The 14,951-nt window shown below is 33.5% G+C and overlaps 1 long non-coding RNA gene across 1 annotated transcript; it reads left to right on the top strand.

Annotated features, from left to right (window-relative positions):
- The first annotated feature begins 1,444 nt into the window (after positions 1-1,444).
- LOC143042874 (uncharacterized) lies at positions 1,445-3,979 on the top strand. The gene is made up of 2 exons (XR_012968152.1): positions 1,445-1,625; positions 3,410-3,979. It is a non-coding gene; the product is annotated as an uncharacterized LOC143042874 (long non-coding RNA).
- The last annotated feature ends 10,972 nt before the right edge of the window (positions 3,980-14,951 follow it).

The following is a 14,951-nucleotide window of genomic DNA, read 5'->3' on the forward strand; positions in this document are numbered from 1 at the left end:
ACTGAAATCATATGACGGTTAATAATTTATATCAAAATAAACAATAAAAGAGGGACGAAAGATACCAAAGGGACAGTCAAACTCATAAATCTAATACAAACTGACAACGCCATGGCTAAAAATGAAAAAGACAAACAGAAAAACAATAGTACACATGACACAACATAGAAAACTAAAGAATAAACAACACGAACCCCACCAAAAACTAGGGGTGATCTCAGGTGCTTCGGAAGGGTAAGCAGATCCTGCTCCACATGTGGCACCCGTCGTGTTGCTTATGTGATTACAAATCCGGTATTGTCTAATTCGGTAGGTCACATTCATGAAAGGGAAGGGGATTGTAGTTACGACGTAAGGAACATATCCGATATCATTTGTGAAACGGTTATTCCATAACGGTCAACCAACTCGTGATGGCGTCCGTAAAATTTATGAAGGGATGATTTCAACTTCACCATTTGGAACTCTTGGTTTAATAGCTTCCTTGTGAGTAGTAACCCTCTATCAAGAAATGCTGGAATGTTGCTACTTAGAAATGGAAAGTTCACAATTGGAAAGCTGAAATCATCTCTTTTGTCGTAAAGTTTTGTTTTCAACCGACCCTCATTGTCACTTTGTAGATGTAAGTCAAGATATGAAGCCGACTTAACTGTATCTGTAGTATCCTTTATCTCAGTCACATAGTCACCAAATTTTGAATTGTTTAGTGAAAGAACGTCATCTATATAGCGGAAAGTAGAGTTAAAGGATATTGCTAACTTCTTATCTTTCTTCTTAAGGTGGCTCACCCCAATAGTGACCCCCGGTAGAATTTTTTTATTTTCACATATTCTGTAGATTTTTTATGCTGAATCCAAAAATGCAAAGAAAAAAGGGGGTCACCAGGCTCGTTTTCTCCTCAAATTGAAGCGAAATGTGCGATTTTGACCCTATTTCCAAACATGCCCACCCTTCCAACAATAACCGTTACATCAAATTCAAAGACTTTTAAAACCAAGTCAGTATGATTTTTATGTGAAAAAACATTAGAATTTGAAATGTAAACCTTTCCTTTGGTTGTTTTTGACTTAAAAATCCTTTTATTTTCAGATTAATGTCTAAATTTTGCATTTTCTAATTTTAGTTTAAGGCAAAAAATATTGGTTTAATCGATTTTTCGTAAAATTTCCCCGGTAGATTTTTTTTAAAAACAGATATGTCAAAGCTATGAACTTTTCGAACATTTTAAGGTAAAATAAAATGGGGGTCACCAGGCTTTTAAAAAAGTTACGAGCTTTTGTTTAACCCCTCTACCCCATAAGGTCTGATTTCATTGCACTCCATTAATTACTTAATTGTGAATTCTTTATTGATGGCTTTAATAAAATAATGTTTGTAATTATATCAATAAACGATTGCTGAATATAAATGTGGTTATCGTATTACTGTTTGTTATCAAAAGTGAAATTTTGATTATTTTGGTGAAATACGGTAATTTTGTCTGGCGCGAGTTGCTTCCCTCTAATTTGGCGCCATTATCGGACCAGAGGAATTTCAAGGTCGCCATTGCCGAGCAGCATACTATATTGATGAATACGACCATGTACATGCATAACAGACATTATGGCGAATATACAACGATGAAGGTAGAGTTATTACATAAGAAAACATAGATTTCGATATATTAGGCAGCCAAATGTTATCAGTATAACGAAAAATACAAACTTGGAGGTTATCTCAAAATACTCGCTACTGTTGAAAATCAATGCGACTGAAACCTTGCACGGGCTCAATTTCTGTTCCATGTTTAATATTATAGATCGTTATAGCTGGTATCTTATGTATGTGTTTATTTTACCTTTTACAGACAAGTTGTAAACATGTCTGGCCAGTTTTGCAAAATATCCGTGTGCAAACTTCCGAAGAGGAAGGGATGACATATACTGTCATTTTTACGCTACCGTTAGCAATGGTTAGTGTCAATGAATTAGTCTTTTTTAATCATCATTTTTAATAACTTATTTCGTAGCCAAGTTAGGTTCAAATTAGTCTGAGATTAGCCCCAGCTTGTCTGGCAAAACAGCCGTTGGACGTCAGAGAAATCTCGGACTAGGGTCATATGTATGTGGGGTACCCCATAACTTCGGTTCATCGGGACAGTTTCTACTCCTTGACCCCAACTATATTTCCCTTCCCATTTTACTCTAAAATCCCCCCCCCTTTTACTTCAATTCTTCCATCTCCTTGCCCCAAGACAAAATATATTTCAAAGATACCCCCTTTTCCCTGATCCCTCATTCCCCTGTCTCCTTTCCCCTGTCCACCCCTCTATTAAGGTCTGGGGTTTGATTGACTTCTTTATTTTCTTGAGATTATGATATAATTGGCCTAATTTGTAAATGATAAACCCTACAGTAGGAGGCAAACGAAGGATTCATCTTTATCAATCACAATTTGTTTACCATTAAACCCCCCCCCTAATTCTGTTAGGTATACAAAAATGTCTTAAGGTCTAGTAAAAGAAGTATCAGTGTTAAACATGTACAGAATGCGGCCATAAGTATTTGTCACTTGAGATTTTTAGCTGTTCATATATATTGTATATAATATAAAAAAGAAGATGTGGTACGATTGCCAATGAGACAACTATCCACAAAAGACCAAAATGACACAGACATTAACAACTATAGGTGTATACATTTTTAAATTTTTTTTTATTTTGGATTGATTTTAAGCATCCTGGTACCAATAGAAGCAGTATTATCACAGGTTTATTTTTTGGTTATATTTTTTTGTGTCTCATTTTCATTATTTTCTGTTCAGAAATTCGATATACATGTATATTCAACCAAATTAAATTATAAAAAAAATATTTTATGTGTTCTCAAGGGAAAACAAAAATAAATGAAAACGAACCTATTATCAAATAAACACATATTAATTTAGACCATTTTTTTGCATTGTCAGTCTTATCAAACTTGCATGTACCTCCCAAATTTGGTTTCTGTTCTCCAACTTCAGTTTGCCTCTACCAATGTTATGAAACTAATACACAATTAATGCATATATATATGCTTACTACATTGTACCAACAAACACACATGAAGTTTGAATTTTTGGTGGGGTCGCTTTTACTTTTCTAGAGTTATGCCCCTTTACAAATTGAAAAAATGCTGAAATTTTGTTCCTTTCTTTAACACAAGTTTGCTTCATCCAAATGTTCTGAAACTTATATGCAATGCTTACTACAACAACACTCAGATCAAGTACAAATTTGGGTGGTGTCACCCTTTTCATCCTTTATATGCAAGCGGCTGCTCATCTGTGTCCCATGGACACATTACCATTATGAACTAGTCTACATCTATATGCTTTTGAATGTCAATAATTGTTGATTTTCTGACAGAATTACTTTGATATTTAATTTCAGGCTGCAAGTACATTTGTACATGTACATTGCAATTGGAAGGAGTGAGCTTGGAATGTTCAACTTTACTTGGAAACTATTGGCAAAGAACTGACAGAATTTCATGAGAAGCCAGTATCATATTCTATTCTTGCAACCGGAAACTATGCGTAAAGTGCTGAAACTTAAGAACAACATTCTACATGTATATATGCAATATATGTTGCCACAATCCACCTAAGGAGCTAAGATCAACTATCAATTGGAACTACATGTATATGCTTTAGTGCTGTCAAAATCCTTTAAAAAAATCAAATCAAAAGGACCTACTTCACCTATATATATAGCTACCTGTCCCAATGATGAATACAGATCATATATATGAGTCTACTCTTATAAATAAAACAGTGAAGGAGAATAAAAATAAAGAAAATATAGAGCTGATCAGCTAATGATTGTACATGCACATGATGTATAAATGGCAACAATTCTTACATGTATACTAGTACATTGAAATTAATTATATTAATAGATGTTTTATAAATTTGATCTCATAGATATTAGAGGAATAAAATCAATCACGTTTCAAAAATTTGATTTAGTTGAGCCTTTTTTTTTTACGCCAGTTTTCAGGACATATTATGGTATACCATTGACTGTCCGTCGTCAGCATGTCGGACATGTACTCAAAAATAATAAATACTAATAGGTACATGTAGTAGTCAATATTGTGTAATCAATAGGTCATCTTCATGTATATTTGGTGTATAAAATGATTATTAAATGTCTTATCACAAATTAAAATATCAAATGAGAGGATGTGATATGATTGTAAATGAGACACAAGAGACCAAATAACACAGAAATAACTATACCTGTAGGTCACCATATGGACTTCAACAATGAGTAAAACATATTCTGCATAGTTGGTTTTAAAGGTCTCGAAATGATAAATGAACAATTTAAAACATTTAAATTGAGAAAACTAATGGGTGATTTATGTACAAAATAATAAATGAATAACAAATATGTCTGTCCTGCAGGGTTTATCTGAACTTAACCTCATTTTCATGGACTTGTCTGTTTCTTGAATTCTAAATATGTTTCAAAATATTTGGTTGATGGGATGATTGTTACAGAGTCCGACATAGGGTGGGGGCTCATTGGTGGATTATATTGCAAATAACTGAAGCCAACCCCGCTTTGGCAGTCAGTCCCCACATTGCCACTAGAGAAACAAAATAACAAAAAAAAAAATGGTATATTAATAAGAAAAAAAAATTAAATCACGATAATTTCCTGTCGATATGCACATCTACATAGTATGTCCTTATTATCTACAAAGTTTCATGAAATTCTGTTGAATGTGTGGTTTCAGAGGAGTTTCGATGACAAACTGTTTGCAGTAGTATACTGCAGCAAATAAGTTCAAAGGGGCATAACTCCTAGAAAAATAATTCGTAATTTCCTGTCGATATGCACATCTACATGGTATGTCCTTATTATCTAAAAAGGTTTTATGAAGTTCTGATGTGCGGTTTGAGAGGAGATGCAATGACAAACTGTTGCAGTAGTATATTGAAGCAAATAGGTTCAAAGGGGCCTTACTCCTAGAAAAAAAATATGTATATCTAAATAGTATGTCCTTATCTAAAAAGGTTTCATAAAATTCTATTGTGCGGCTTGAGAGGAGATGCGATGACAAACATGCAGTAGTATATTAAAGCAAATAAGTTCAAAGGGGCATAACTCCTAGAAAAAGTTTGAATCGTCATTTCCTGTCGATATGCACATCTGCATAGTATGTCCTTATTATCTAAAAAGGTTTCCTGAAATTGTGTTGGGCGGTTTGAGAGGAGTTGTGATGACAAGAAACAGGACTGATAGACTGGCTAATGGACGTACGGACGGGTCAAAAATGTTATACCCTGCGCCACTTCCTTGCGCAGGGTATAAAAATAGGAAGATGGGGTGTCATTGTTTATGAGGCGACTTCACCAGAGACCAATTTACATAGAAGATAACAATTATGTCCCCGTACGGACTTCAACAATTTCTATAAACTGATATACCACATAGTCAAACAAATAAAAGTCCCAGAAATTACGTTTTATTTTGATATGACTGCACATAATGAAAATTAAAGTTGTGCATACTGAATGATCACTGGCAAGTATTTCAAGCATAATACGGATGAGAACATGCAGATAAGTATCAATTATGAAAGTTATGCAAAGTAAGACGGGAGCTAGATATATGGACTGCCATAAAAAAAAATGAATGGACAATTACGCTTGGTGCATGTGTAGGCAAAATTCCCCCTTTTTACCCTACGAGGCTTCGTATGTATACATCCAGCTGTTTGAACACCCTGTATAATCAAGGGGTCATCTGTCAGATTAGTCATCTTTCTATGTTAACCATACGATATGAAAATAAGCAGATGTGGTATGATTGCCAATGAAACAACTATCCACCAAAGTTCATATTTAAAATTCAATATTATAAATAAAAAAAAACATTATCTCCTTTTATCATCACGTATAGATCGATGATTAGTTATGCTATGCATTTCTTTGCCACGGTAAGATCAAATCAGTGTTCACAGACAAAATTGTCATTCACATTTTTTTGCCGCATTGACATCACTCAACTATATTTGTGATCATTTGTTTTAATCAAGAAAACTTTCCTTATTAGCTTACCTTTTAAAAAAGCATTTCAAAAATTAAGATTAAAGTTAAAGTTTTCCAACATCACCGGCTAATACAGCTGGGCTAATATAGCGTTCTTCAGGGCGTAGCTTTTAAATTACAATCCAAACTTTTCCTGAACCTAGTAGTAGTATAGATTTTTTTTATATATAAAGTCTTTAGTAGTGTTTGAGACTGCCCGGCACGCTGCGGGTGTATGTCCTAGCAAAATCTCGACATGGTGAAATCAAAAGTTTTGCGGTTCTCCGCAAAGCATGCAGTATTTAGGAATTATATCATAGACCGATATATAAGGTCGGAATACTAGGCCAGTCCCGGTTACTTTTGACAGTGATGGATCCAGGGGGAGGGTTCCGGGTTCCCCCCTTTTTTGGACGATCAATGCCTTTGAATGGGGAAATATAGTTGGAACACCCCCTTTTTGTCCTGGGTTGGGAACCCCCTTTTAAAATGGCTGGATCCGCCCGATTGATCGTTGCTGGATCCATTAGTCTATTTTAATAACATTCAGTACTCTGATTCAATTATTTTAGTTTTAATGCTGATATTTCTTTTTTTTTAATATGAACTCGGTTGACATATTGATAGATACAACAGAAAATTGCAATCAACAAAATAACAATTCACAAAATAAGTAATAGAAAAGTATCATAAAAATAGAAAACATTGGTCCCGATGTCTTAGATTATAGGACTAAGTCTAGTGTTCCGGAAATCATGGAATTGTGATACGAGAAAAATTATCAGATGATTTTCGTGCAGGTAAACATATCTTTAAATGAAAATGTTAAGTATTAAGTCTGTTAGAAAATTGGCATGTTCAAATTTGTTTTGGTATAACTATAATTATCAAAATTTTGCAGTGGAAAAATATATCGCATACTCGGGAATAAACTCCTAAAAATACTTGGAAATAAAGATATTTCAAGTTTTAAATATATTTATGACAGAAACAAACTGTTATAAAACGCCAAACGGATTATAACATGATAACAAACCCGCCCCGATGTGTTAAACCATACTATACGGGCAGAGACATATATACACATATATGTCTCTGATACGGGTCACAAGTTTACCTGTTTTTGAAAGCTGTACGATGACATGAAGTTGTTTACATAGCTATCATTTGTTTACAGTTAATCATTGCGTCATTGGCAAAACATTTTCAAAAATAAATATCCACGACATCATTTAATTCAACTGGTATTTAAGTGAATTCAAAATATGGTACGAACGGACCCAAGAGGCGACCGTGTAAGATGAGAATGCGTTTTGGGAGCGAAGCGGCACCAAATACCGTCGACGTCATACATGTGACTTTGTCAGTATTTATATATTCTTTTTTTTTTAATGTTATGCTTAAATCATGTATATTTTTCTCCTTTTAAACTTTTATGGGAAAAATGAAGAAAGCACTGTGAATTTCTGACCGTTCGTATTTCCTGTTTTGAAGAACGTTTAGCCTCACTTGATTACATCGTCAAGGGTGCTTTCATACACACCCGCGTTCCAAGGTCGTCAAAGCTATTTTTGAGAAGACCCCTTAAAGCGACCGTTTCCAAGGCACTCGTCGTAAGAAACATGCGTTAAAATATGCGCATTGGTAAAGGGCCTAGCCACCTTAAGAAGTTCCTGCATGAAGTCAGCCTCATAATAATAAAGAAACAAGTCGGCAAGTAGAGGGGCACAGTTTGTTCCCATTGGGATGCCGACAGTCTGTTGAAAAACACGTCCTCCGAACGTTACAAATATGTTGTCAATCAAGAAATCAAGCATCATGATAATATCGGTTTCAGAGAATTTTTTGTTTGAATCAGAGTTATTCTTTACAAAGTATGATTTATCCCTCCCTAAGACAAGATACTTGTATCGACGTTGGCCATTCTTTTTTATGAAGCAAAGTAATACCAGCTCTTTCAACTTGTCTTTTAGTTTGGAATGTGGAATACTTGTGTACAGAGTAGAAAAGTCAAATGTTTTAATACTGTTACAAGATGAAAGAGAGTTAGATTGTATGTACTCTAAAAGATCTTTGGAATTTTTAAGTATCCACATCTGATTCACGCCACCTCTAGAATAGGCAGTTTCACAATAACTTTGAAGCCCGTCTTTGATTGCTGATAAAATAGATGTTAATAATTTAGAAAGAGGTTTCGTGGAGTATTTGGAAGACCCAGCAATATACCGTTGTTTGTAAGGACACTTATGTAGTTTAGGTATCCAATACAGTGATGGAAGATCCAGTTCTTCATCTTTGGTTGAAATACCAAAGGAACAAAGAACAGACTTATTATTATCCAGGATTTCCTCTTTGGTCAGTGTCGTGAGGGTATATGTTGAGTTTCCAAGTGAATTGTCTATACCTAATTCGTTTATCAAGCAATTAATGTAGTGACTTTTACAGACAAAAACGATGTTATTTGGGGCTTTGTCTGCGGGGACAACAACATATTTATCATGGAGGTCGGATAAGTGTTTAGCAACATTTGGGTCTTTAAAGATTGACGTAGCATGGGCATTGATGGACCCATTCAGTTTCTTAATTCTGATTTGTATTAACGACCTCACTGCTTTAATCCATTCGGATAGAGTGTCTACGTCTTCCTTTTCACGTTAATAACTGCATTCTTATTCCAAAAAAAAAATAAAAGTTTGAGAATTTTAATTCTTATTATATCTCGATTCTTATTAAAAGACTTGTCTTGAGATTTTAAAAATAACTGTTTTCAAAAAAAAAAGTATCATTTTTAATAAAATCAAGAATAGTTTGGGTAACTTTAAACTATTCAGAACAAAATTTTAGTACGATTTTTCTGACATTCCTTTAAATCTATGAACAACAACCTACTCTAAACTGTAAAAAGAACAAACATCCAATTATGGTCAATAATTTCAGTAAAATGAAGAAATATTTGCATTTTAGGCAAAGCGTACGACAATTTAGTATCATTTTCCTCACAGTAAGCATATATTATGAAGAACAGACAATCCGAATGTACAAAAAGTACTGAAATCATTTGGCGGTTAATAATTTGTATCAAAATAAAGTAACATCTGCATTCCTATTCCACAAAAAATAAAAGTTTAAGTATTTTAAATCTTATTATATCTTATTCTAATTAAATTCAAATAAAATTGTATCATTTTTAATAAAAAGAAGAATGATTTGTGGTATTTTAAATAACGCGAATAAAATGTTAGTATAATTTCACTGATTGTCTTTTAATTTTATGAAAAAACTACCAATTCTAAACTATATACAGTAAACAATGTAAATTGTGGTCAATTATTTCCATTCAAATAAAGAAATGATAGCATTCTGGTTCAACAAAATCAAAAGTAAACAGATACTTATCCTTCAATTATTCACGGTTTTTTTTACAAAATTAGTCATAAAAAGGAAATTATAACAACTGATTGCAAATGAAGTTACAATATTTTCAAATATGAATAGAAATATTTGCATTTTACGCAACGCGTACACAAATTTAACATCTTTTTCCTTAAAGTAAACATAATTCATGAAGAACAACCAATCCTGATGAAAATACTGAAATCATATGGCGGTTAAAAATTTATATCAAAATAAAGCAATAACTGCATTCTTATTCCACAATAATAAAAGTTAAAGTATTTTAAGTCTTATTATATCTCGATTCTTATTAAAAGACTTATCTCGAGTTGTTTGAAATAACTGATTTCAAATAAAATAGTGTAATTTTTAATAAAAAGGAGATTAATTTTTGTTAGTTTTTAACAAGGCGAACAAAATTTTAATATGATTTCTACGACATTCTTTTATTTTTATGAAAAAAAAAACCTTTTCTAAAGTAGAAAATACTCAAAACTCCAATTACCATTTTCGTAGGAGGAAGTTTATGTTGACTGATGTTAACAATATTTAGTACAAAACTATTAATCAACACAAACAATTTAACGCTCTAATTAAGAATCTTAACCGGCTGGGACGTCGCACGGGTTACCAAGGTCCCCCTTTGCTACACGGAACACTATAGCATTTGATTTGTGTGTTCCACGGAATATCCTCCGGGATACCCCTGATTTGACGTACGTTCAGCCAGAAGGTAATTACTACTTTAAAAATTCAGATACTTTTCATAAATTAAAGCCATGTTCCGTTAATATTTTCGACTGTTTGAATACACCTGCTACAAGTGAATCAACACCTATCATTTCTTCTTGTAAACACAAAAAAGGAAAAAGGAGCACGTGTAAGACATGTGATATTTTAATCACGACTCCTGATTTCACCAGTAACTTAACAGGAAAAACGTATTATACTAAATCTTTCGAACCTCTGGACTGTTCCACGGACAATGTAGTGTATGGAATCGAATGTACTTTGTGTGGACTACTTTATGTTGGTGAAACTCGACAAACTTTACGTAAAAGGATGAATCAACACCGGTCTGATAATAAAGATCCGCAATTCAGGGTTCTTTATAACCACTTTAATCAACCGGACCATGATCCTTCGTTATCTATGAAAGTACGCATCATCGAGAAAATTTATCACCACACAAATAGTCCAGTACTTAGTACTCCTTTCCGAAAAGATAGAGAAAATTTCTGGATAAGGGAACTAGGTACTGTAATGCCATATGGTTGCAATGATAATGTCAAAGGAGTAGGAAATTTGTCAAGTCCAGCCTGCAGTGATGTTAATGTAATGAGTTTATTTAAAACTACCTTACGAAACCAACGTAGTCATGGACAAAAACGTTACCATCGGCCTAATGTAAAAAAGTCTTCCAAATCGAGATCGGCCTCTGGAAGCTTTGATGACCTTCTTTCTCATCTGCATCATCCGTTAGGGTTACATTACATTAGAACTATTCTTTTTTCACTGCCGGTTAATTTTCTAAAATGTTTGAGAGATTATGCACTTGACAAAGGAGGTACTAATACATTTTCTCCAATATACAGACTTGTCAGTATAATTTGTGATGTAGCTCTTTTACGTCTCTTTAAACCAGTAAGATCGGAACCTTTACATGAGGAAAAGAGGAAATTCCTTCCTGTACACTTTAACAATAGAGGAATTGATGCAATCAACATCAGCAACGTTCTACATCACAAGGAGGTGACATCTAAAATTCCTATTTATTTTCAAAATCAGTCTGTTCCTATTGTATCCTACAGTTACACCAAAACCATTGCACCCAAAATATTTAACTATAAACAAGCATTACAGGACCTTGATTTAGAACAATACCTAAATAAACCTCTGACATGTGACTGTTCCAACTCGCCTTACAATTACAGCCCCTCTGGCCATGTTATTACTTGAGATCTAAACATAATTCAACATGAAAATCTCCGAAAGGTGATTTCTCGTGGTCCTAAGTTTAGAGAACCCCAACACATCAATTGGAACCATAACTTCAAAATAATTATGGATTCCAATGAGAACTACGCCAGAGCATGGGCTAAGCGAGAAGAAGTTCAACTGGACACTTTGTCAGAATGGGTCAAAATAATCAGGTCTCTGATAAAACGTCGCATTCATAAGTTGAAAAACTGTGTGAATGATCGACCTAAGTCCATTTTCTGTGAAATGTCTATCATCTCTTCAAGATAAGTATGTTGTTTTGCCTGCGGACAAAGCTTCAAATAATATTGTCTTTGTATGTAAATCGTATTACTACGAGTGTCTTATAAAAGAATTAGGAATAAATGAACACTCAGGTAATCCCACATACAAAAACATATCATTTGACAAGGATGAGATTTTGGCGAATCATAAGTCCTTTATGGCTTCTATGAACATTGCATTGAACAACAAATCGGAGGACTTACCTTGTTTGTATTGGATACCTAAACTTCACAAAATTCCGTACAAACAACGGTACATTGCCGGCTCATCTGCTTGTTCTACTAAAGAATTGTCCATTAGATTGACTAAAATTCTGTCCGCAGTTAAAAAGGGTCTTCAAATATACTGTGAAACTGTTTACTCACGTAGTGGTATTAACCGTATGTGGATTCTGAAAAACTCTAAAGAACTTCTGGATAATTTTAAATCTCGGTCTTTTTCTGAAATTAGTTCTATTAAAACTTTTGATTTTTCAACCTTGTATACAACCATTCCCCATGTAAAATTGAAAACCCGTCTAAAAGAAATAATTCACAATGCTTTTCATCATAAAAATGGTAGCATATGCTATAAATTTATCACTTTGGGATACCACAAGGCATATTTTGTTAATAAGGAACAAAAGGGTAAAACATACTACACAGAGGAACAAGTGATCAGTATGCTGGAGTTTCTTATTGACAACTTTTTTGTTGAATTTGGAGGTAGACTTTTTCAACAAATTGTCGGCATTCCTATGGGAACGAACTGTGCGCCTCTCCTTGCCGACCTCTTCTTATTTTCATATGAATCGGAGTTCCTTCAGACACTTGTCAAAAACAAGAAGATCAAAGAAGCCAGGTTATTTAATTTCACTTTCAGATATATTGATGATGTTCTTTCCATTAACAATTCGAACTTTTCTGATTGGATTCCATTAATATACCCACCAGAACTAGAAATTAAAGAGACCACAGACACGGCTTCCTCTGCCTCATTTTTAGACGTATACCTCGAATTTGACATACACAGTCATCTCAGTACCAGAATCTATGACAAACGAGACGATTTTAATTTTGAAATTATCAATTTCCCCCACCTTAGTAGTAATATACCAACTTCACCTGCATATGAAATATACATTTCCCAACTTATTAGGTATTCAAGAGCTTGCAGCTCCTATTCAGACTTAAAACGTAAAACGTCACCAGTGTCTGAGCAGAAAATTGATGAACCAGGGATATGTCAAAGAACGTCTTGTCCTTTTTTTAAAAAGTTCATCGGAAGATACCCAGAACTTGTTGATAAATATTCCGTATCAACTTCACAAATAATACAAGATGGTCTTGAAGTATAGATTTTGCGTACTGACGTTTGTTATCATCTTAATTACGCATTATAGTATTCTTTTATATGTCTTTTTTAGATATTCATTTGAAGTGACTCTGTGGTTATGTAAAACCACATACTTTGAACGGCAAAATTATTTCATTTATTGATATTACTTTTACTTAAGGATCTTGACATACTATGAATGACAAAACTATTTTATTCAATAAGACTACTTTTTCTGTTTAGTCTGTTTTTTTATGATATACATTTGACGTGAAACTGTACTTATGTATCCCGTCATACTTTGAACCACACCATTGTTTTATTTATTATTATTACTTTTACGGTTAAATCTGGTTTTTGTTATATCTACTTTACGTGAGTTTGCATTTATGTATGCCGTCATACGGCAAAATTATTTTTATGTCTACCTGTGCGAATTTCAAACGCGCAATTTTACACTAGTAATGAAAACCTTCTATCATTTATGGGTAGACTTTACATAGATAAATTCAGCCGTATTTGACGTGAAACTGTACTTATGTATCCCGTCATACTTTGAACCACACCATTATTTTATTTATTATTTTTACTGTAAGTCTGTTTTTTGTTATATCTACTTTACGTGAGTCTGCATTTATGTATGCCGTCATACGACAAAATTATTTTTATGTCTACCTGTGCGAATTTCAAACGCGCAATTTCACATCAGTAATGAAAACCTTCTTTCATTTATGGGTAGACTTTACATAGATAAATTCAGCCGTATAGGAAAAGCAAAATGAGAATGTTGAATTTGATGTATGCCTTTTTGTGCTACTTTGTTACATTTGTTGTTTATGTAGTGATATTAAGATGATAACACAATATTGACTGTTGTACCCCTATTTTAGACATTTTTACTCTTTGAGTATGTTTGTTTTGTTCATGCATCGTTGACAATGTAATGGAATTTGATGCGACTGTCATACAAGTGAGAGGTTTAGCTAGCTATAAAACCAGGTTCAATCCACCATTTTCTACATTAGAAAATGCCTGTACCAAGTCAGGAATATGACAGTTGTTATTCATTCGTTTGATGTGCTTGGACTTTTGATTTTGCCTTTTGATTTTTGATTTTCCTTTTTGAATTTTCCTGGGAGTTCAGTATTTTTGTGTTTTTACTTTTTTTATACTGTAATACTATTTTTACTTTTTTACTGCAACCAATTTTATTACAAATTAACGTGTAAATTATGGTGTCTTCGTAGAGGTCGGCGTTCATTGATTGTAAATACTGTTGAGTTTGGTTTACATAAAAATTTGAAATATATACGTATCCGTCCGAATCGTGGATTTGATTTACTGATCGATCGATGACCGTTGTCACGGTAACTCTCATATAGGTTATTTGACTTATCTGACGGATCCTATGGGTTACCGATCACCGATCACTCATCGATCAGTCAAACATCCGTCTCCAATCATTCACTGATCAGTCAAATTCACGTCAAACAGCAATACTTAAGGTTGCAAGTACTGTATTATGTTTTTCAAAAGCAATACAAACTCTGTTAATTTCAATTCCAAATGATTGACCGGGTTTTATCTACTAATATTGACTTTTAAGAATGAAGCTTTTACAGTGCAAGGAATAACCAGAAACTTTAGAACACCTACTGTGGGTGGTTTGTCATATTGTAGTAGAAATCAATCTGGTTCCATCTGAATGTGTGAATTTATGAAGCAACACATATTGATGTTCCAATGAATATAGATATTATTACTTTTGGCGCATATTAAAACTATAATCTATAATAGTCATTTTACTAGCAAATAATATATCAAATATGCAAAACAAAAAGACTTATATAGAGGGACTTAAATTTAATAAAAGACAATTTGACTTGATATAGCATATTTGCTAAAACAAATAATGTGTG

The sequence above is a fragment of the Mytilus galloprovincialis genome, chromosome 8, assembly GCF_965363235.1.
Source record: "Mytilus galloprovincialis chromosome 8, xbMytGall1.hap1.1, whole genome shotgun sequence".
Classification (NCBI taxonomy): domain Eukaryota; kingdom Metazoa; phylum Mollusca; class Bivalvia; order Mytilida; family Mytilidae; genus Mytilus; species Mytilus galloprovincialis.